Genomic DNA, 8,174 nt, shown 5'->3' with positions numbered 1-8,174 from the left:
ATTTCTAGAGAGAAAGGATAGTTTGTGTTTCTCCAATTTCCCCAAAAACAACCCTTAATGAATTTTGGCTATTAAGTCACACTTATACCTTAATTCATTTGAGTGGCAAACTTGTAAATAAGTCAAAACCCACTCTTTCTCTAAATGGTCGGCCTTAGGGTATTCATTGGGCTATTTGGGCCTTTGTGAATCATTATTCATTAAGTTGTCATACAACTTAAGTCAATGGACTTGACGTTCGAAGCCCATTGGGCCTTAAGGTCCAAAACTATCCCGAGGTCTTCAACGAACTTATTCGTTTGATTAATAATCATATTAATTAATCCTTGCCATAAATAATTAAACCATTTAATTATTCTTACTCATCTCCGTTGAATCTTCAATCTCTACCTTACACGGTGTACGATCCATTAGGTTCCTTTTAGCGAGGCAGTGGTCGATTCAAACTCTTTCAAATCAATTGTGAATTGAAACTTACTTTCAATTCTCGCGTTAGTGATAATACACTTTTAGGGCTTCCACAAACCATGGTTGACGCCTAGCAGCATGTCATGGTTACCCAAGCTAATCAGAAGAGGTGGAGAACCTATTCAGTTTTAGGATTACAAATGCAATACGGTCTTTCTCTAATACAATACTCTTGACCACATTGTTTGGTTTGATAGTTTATTTATGTCTACTATCCAATGTGAGTCTTGTGCTCATATGATTACCTTGAATGTGATTTGGAACACATTCCTAAATCTCATTCATACTTTGGCCAAAGATTCTTAATCATATCATAGAGTATTCTCCCTCAAACAGTTTGAAGGTTAGAGATCCCTTGTTGCGCATTCACTTGCCTCCATGGCTAAGTGGCTTAACCCCGACGATGCCGTGGACACCCTCCTGATGGAGTGACTTTGACATAATCAAAGATTAAGGACCTAACCACAAGACAACTGTGATGCCTCAGGTCAAAAGACTAATTTGCATTATCCCAACCATGAGTTCTCATGTGACATGAATATGAGAACTCTTCGTTGATCGTGTTCAGTGAACTCATTCTCTATTGAGCACCTACGTACTTGTCTTGATGTCACACACACCAATGACTCGAGACTAGTCACTCTCCCTGAGAGAAGACATAGCACGTACTGATCTTAACGGACTGTCAATGCCCAATTGACAATCTTATGATCAGGAACGTTTGGGATGTGCCAACGAAAGAATGGTCTCATGAATCTAACTTCTTTAGATCGCATTCTTCCAATCACATATTCCTTGGACTTATCGTTTAAGCATATAACATTTATATGAGACGGCTCAAACAATAATCTTTGCCCTTTACATTTAAACTACATTAGTTTGAAATGTCCGTAAAGTATCATCATATGATTGGTTTTAGGGCACATTTCCAACAATCTCCCACTTGCACTAGAGCCAATCAGCTTAGTCATCATTGATGATACCTCTTCTGTAATTCATTTCATAAATGGCTGAGTTGTAGGCCTAAACAATGGATATCTATATGTTATCCATAGAAGCAACCTTGAGAATAACGACGTCACCATTATACATGATTCTCAATCATGTGGTTCAATCTCTCATTTGAGTTCGGACCTTGATGAGACCTTGATTCCCTGGCTTGAGCTATCGCCCCATTAGTGTCATACACTTTCTGGTTGGAACCGAATGGAGAGTTCATGAATGAACTTTCCCATCCAAACAACAATGTTGTAAGCTTCTATATGGCAATATATTTTGCATACATGATGGAACACATTAAAGTCATTTACTTTTAACGTTTCCACCCAAATATCTCTTTAGTCATAATAAAGAGATATCTCATTATCACTTCATTCATAATGAAGAGATATTCTATGATGGATTAGATTCATAATCTAATACATTTACGCTTCCATTACGTTACTCTAATTCTTCCTCATTCTTGAGGAATCCATCCTTAGTATTTCTTAAATACCTAAGGATTCACTTGACATTTGCCATGGTTCTAATCCTGGGCTTACACTGATATCATCTTGTACCGTTCTAGGTACAACTTATATCAATGTTTTCATACAATGTAATACATAAATCACCTTTCTGCGTATGCATAAAGGATTCTATTTACGCATTATTTCTTTGGGAGTCAAAGGGTACATTCCCTTTGAGAAGAACAACTTCCTAGTCTCACTAGAATTGTCATTCTAATTGAAGTTTATCATCATATGAGAAACTTCCTAGCATCTCTTGTCTATTTTAGGGATTGATATAATCCAATTATATCTTGAAATCTATCATTATAGATTTCCATCCCATGTATATAGACTATGTCTCCCATATACATTCTATCATTATAGAATGTTTAAAGTCATAACTTTAAAGATGAAGAATTCCTTTCATTTTCAAAATTAATATATATCATGTATATATATTCAAATTTAGGAATATGATCAACTCCCACTAATCTTTTGTAAACCTAGTAAACAAAAGATTCATTTACATCTTTATGAGAAATCAAACAATTGATCTTTTCTCATAAGACGCTTATAGCTCCCACTAGCTTGCTAAGATCCATGATGGATGGATCTCTACAACTAACATGTCTTAGAAGTATATATCATATATATATGGGTAATTGATAATGTCCAACGAACTAAATCTTATTTATGTTCATTCTTCTCCTAATGGAGAAATTCATTATCTTACGATGCTACTTTCCTTGATATTTTTCAAGGAAATTAATCTAAAGTGTTACTTTTTCCTTGGATCAAATCTAAGGAGGTAAATACTTTAGACGTCTTACTCATCTACTTACATTTCTTGAATTCTTTGAAACCTTTTGCAAAGTATTCGGACTTGTGTTTATTCAAAATAAACTATAGTCCAACCGAGAGTGATCTTCGATGAATGTCATACAACATGAGTAGTATTATGTTGTGGACAAGTGCCACTAACATCTAAGTGAATTAACCTCAACAACTTTGTGATTCTTTCTTCTTTCCAAAAGAATAAAGATTCGAACATTTCGCCTCTATACAATTTTAACAAGAAGGTATTGGATCCGGATCTAACGATCCAAAGCATCTATCTATGACCAACTCGTAACTTATGTTTTAGAGGTATCACAACTCAGTTGGGATTAGTCACTACCTTGCAACCTTTTGGGTTTTAAGCATCGTTATATTCTTAAACAGTTAACACTACCACATCATCTATGACGTCTCATATAAATGTTATATGCTTAAACGATAAGTCCAAGGAATATGTGATTGGAAGAATGCGATCTAAAGAAGTTAGATTCATGAGACCATTTTTTCGTTGACACATCCTAAACGTTCCTGATCATAGGATTGTCAATTGGGCATTGACAGTCCGTTAAGATCAGTACGTGCTATGTCTTCTCTCAGGGAGAGTGACTAGTCTCGAGTCATTGGTGTGTGTGACATCAAGACAAGTACGTAGGTGCTCAATAGAGAATGAGTTCACTGAACACGATCAACGAAGAGTTCTCATATTCATGTCACATGAGAACTCATGGTTGGGATAATGCAAATTAGTCTTTTGACCTGAGGCATCACAGTTGTCTTGTGGTTAGGTCCTTAATCTTTGATTATGTCAAAGTCACTCCATCAGGAGGGTGTCCACGGCATCGTCGGGGTTAAGCCACTTAGCCATGGAGGCAAGTGAATGCGCAACAAGGGATCTCTAACCTTCAAACTGTTTGAGGGAGAATACTCTATGATATGATTAAGAATCTTTGGCCAAAGTATGAATGAGATTTAGGAATGTGTTCCAAATCACATTCAAGGTAATCATATAAGCACAAGACTCACATTGGATAGTAGACATGAATAAACTATCAAACCAAACAATGTGGTCAAGAGTATTGTATTAGAGAAAGACCGTATTGCATTTGTAATCCTAAAACTGAATAGCGTGAGTGGGCAAAAACAAAGCTTTTCGAAAACCATTTAACAAAATAAGTTCTAACCCCTCGCCGTAAAACCTGTATACTTCCCAGAAAATAAACATTTGTACATATAAATATATATACCAATTATACTTAAGAATATGCCATGCCAAATCTCACAATGAAATGCAAGTGCTCAGGTGAAAAATCATATCAATGACGTATAATCTGGCAGCCGGAGTCACCTAACGTGACCTGTACGGCTGCATCTAGAGCTCCAATCTCAATCTCAATAACTAAACCTGCCCACGAGTCGGAACCACCTAAAGTGGTCTATACAACAGGCCTGGGTGTAATACATATAAACGCTCTAGTGCTACGATCACGTGAAGGCTGTGTGAATAATCGCGGGTCACCTACGAGTCGGAACCACCTAAAGTGGTCTGTACGACAGGACTGTGCACCTAACTTGGATCCAAGCTGAGCGTGTGGTGCGGGAGGTGAACAACACGTGAAGGACTGTGCCCTACTCTGGGCGGGAGCACTAACACCGGGGGTGCAGGTTATGAGCTCTCTAAGCATCTCAAATCACTACTGAATATAAACGTGAATAACACTTACCTAGCACTTACCTGTGTGTCCACAGCACCAATACATACGAACATATATATATATATATATATATATAAATGCAACTAATCATGCATAATAACCAACAATATAAAAATGGCATATAACTAACAAACATTTAAATCAATTTCTGGGAAATATAAGTATATAGGTATATACGGAAAACCAAAAGCCCACACTCTGATAAGTGGAAGGGTCGTAACCCCCCTGCCTCGAGTGACCACGCTCGTCCTCGGGATACGTCTCACCTATATGCGAAATAACTATAAAAACGTTAATTTTAAAGCACATAACCAAACTTTAGAAATAACTTCTCATACAATGCTCAAATGAGGTATGAATACACCAACGTGATCTACTCAACCTCAGGAACATCCCCATATTTTTAAAATAATTTTTCACCACTGCACGCGCCCTCACGCGCCGGCCACGCGCAGGCACGTGCCTGGCACACTGATGGCGTCAACTGACGCCGTAGGGAATATTCCGTTAACCCTAACGGTTTCCGTCAATGGCGTCAGGAATATTCCGTCAGATTTGACGGAATATTCCGTCTTCTTCCCCGGCGAGCCTCCGGCGCCGGAAAATTGCGAAAACTTTAAAACGTCCTAACTCCTTCGTTTTTCATCCAAATTTCACAATATTGGTACCAAAATGAAGCTTAGAACTAGAGGAACACAATCATACTACTTTCAAGGGTTAAAAACCACAAAATCTCACCTGGAAATTCAACCCAACTCCGGCCAACTTCGAAACTAGTGATCCCGACGTCCAATTCCTTCAAACGAACCACTCCGAGCCTCCTTGGGACCTCACCAAGCTACCTACAAGCTTAAAATTCCCTAAAACGTGAGAAATCACGTGTGCATCAACAGTACTCGAATTCGGACATTGTGGATTCGACGTGAAAACGATGGTGTTCTTACTTGGAAATGGTATGGTTGGACTCCCACAAGCCTCACGAGCTTGATAGGAGCATATTTAGGCAACTTAGTTGGCTTGTTCTTGTGCATTTACGTTGTTATTTCTTAGTTCTTTAAGTCTTTTAAGTTATTTTCGTATGTTTTCAGGTTCTCAGGGCTAAAGGAGCAAAGAAGTGCATTTTGGAGCCTTTTGGAGCACTTTTGGGCTAAGAATGGATAGCTTATGCTTGCAGCCAAAGTGTTGGACGAAATTGAAGGCCTTATATGCACTCTAGGACATAAAACAAAGGGCCTAGCCCAATCAAACAATCCTTTGAGCCATGCAAAACCTCTAGCCCAATCAAACAATCCATCAAAGCCATGCAAAACCACCATTCACACACACTTCACACAAACAACACCCTAGCCGCACTCCCCCTTGCATTTCCAGCCATTCCACTTCATCATTGCGCCACATTCTCCCTCTTTAATCCACATGCATTCATCATCATTCACCCTAGCTGCCACTCACATGCATTCACACACACTTCACACAAACAACAAGCCTTTGCCGTGTATAACCTTGGCAATTCCAGCTTCCCATTCCATCATTGCACCACATTCTCTTCCACTTTCCAGCCATTCCATTTCATTATTGCAGCCACCATTCACTCTTTAATCCACATGCATTCATCATCATTCACTCTAGTTTTAATTCACATGCAAACACATGCATTTCCAGCACCAAACTTCCCTTCATTGCCGTGCAAAACAACACCCATTTTCAGTTTTCCACCAACCAACCTAGCTGTCATTCCACATGCATTCCCTCCTTAATCATTGCAGCCACATTCTCTCACATTCTCACCCATTCTCTCCCTATAAAACCATGCAATCCCATCACACAATTCATTCAATTTCACACCTCCATTCATACACACTTCAACACAAAAACACATCCTGAAACAAGCTTGCCGTGCACCCCATTCCATTTCCAGCATTCTTCTCTTCTATTTCCACCACTTCCCATCCCTCCAAAACACAATCCTACCATCACACATCCATTCCTCCATTCTAATACCACTCCACAACCTATCCATAGACCTTGTGCCACAACAAAGAGGAGGAGAAGGGCCTAAACGTTCATACAATTCAAGTTTGAGTTGTTGGAATTTTTAGGTGTTTTCTTTTACTTGATTTCAATGATTAAATTTACTTATCTTTGTTTTGTACGTATGAGGAACTAAACCCCCCATTAGCTAGGGGGTGATTCGAAACCATGTTTATGCTTGCAATATGAATTGATTACCTTTGGTTGGAATTTCATGAGTTGTGGATTCAATTTGTTTAACTATTTGATTTATAACTTATTTATGCATGTTTATTGAGAGTGCACGCTTAATTTTCATGCATGAATATGACGCTAGAATATAAGTGAGTTTCACCTAATAGTTATGAACTTATATTCACAAGTAGTGGAGGTTGCTTATAAACAATCGCGTTAAGTAAATTCTTGGCATAAGTTTCATGCAATTCATAGTAACGAATGCCTCGTCAACACTTATAGTTTTCATGATGCTTAATGATTCTTGCTTGTATCTCTATTATGCAATTCATGTAGGGAACTTGTGGGGAATGCTTTGGGTTGTCGCATGCAATCATCCAATTCATTAACTTAAGGAAAACTTGACGGTTAATTTAAGCGGACCTAATTAACCCGGGGTGTTGAGTTTGATAATTCATCGAAAGACCAACCGAAAATCATCTTGTATGCAAGTGTAGCATGTGTGGAGAAGAACCTTCTAGCTAGCATTCATCCATATTTTCATCACATTCATATTTACATTTTGCCCTTAATTACAATCTGTGCATTTTAGTTCAATTTCGTCAAAACCTCATCCCCCCCCCCCAATATTTTGTTTAGTCCTAATCTATCTTATTTTGTGTTTTTAAGTATTTGGAGTCTTGTGGACTTATTTTGAGTTTTCGTTAAGTGAATTAAGTGTTTAAAGATTAGTTTTATTTATTTGAGTCAAGTTGTAGACATCAAAATTTCGGTGAAATGAATGTTGACCAATAATTAAAATTTCAATGTTCACGTGTCACATAAATTTTACATGTAACGTGTGATTCAACGAAAAATCGAAATAAATTGGAAAAGTCATCAAATATGACACGTGTCAATACCTGGCAGAAATGATTTATTTCATCTGATTATTTAAATCCAAAAATCAAGTTTTGGAATTCTATAAATAGGAGGCCAAGGCATTCATTTTGGGGAAGAAAGAAGAAAGAAGGAAGAAAGAAGGAAGAAAGGAAGAAGCCTTGAAACTCTAAAGCTCTCAAGCAAATCCCGAAGGATCAAGAAAGCACTCTTCGTTCTTCGTCAAATCCTCCTTCAAGATCAAGCCCCAACGGCCCTTGAAGAACTTCCACCAACTCAAGATCAAGCCCCGACGGCCCTTGAAGAAAGTGTTCATCGTTCATCATCCGTTCATCCTAAGATCAAGCCCCAACGGCCCTTTGGATCAACAACCTCAACAAATCCACACATCCAATCGTTCTTCAAGATTAAGCCCAAAAGCCCTTGAAGATCCGCTCATCCGTTCACCTTCAAGATCAAGCCCCAACGGCCCTTGAAGAACTTCCACCAACTCAAGATCAAGCCCCGACGGTCCTTGAGGAAAGTGTTCATCATTCATCATCCGTTCATCCTAAGATCAAGCCCCAACGGCCCTTTGGATCAA

Source organism: Pyrus communis, chromosome 13, assembly GCF_041283825.1.
Source record: "Pyrus communis isolate YQ-2024b chromosome 13, ASM4128382v1, whole genome shotgun sequence".
Classification (NCBI taxonomy): Eukaryota; Viridiplantae; Streptophyta; class Magnoliopsida; order Rosales; family Rosaceae; genus Pyrus; species Pyrus communis.
Note: the sequence above shows the minus strand (reverse complement) of the source record.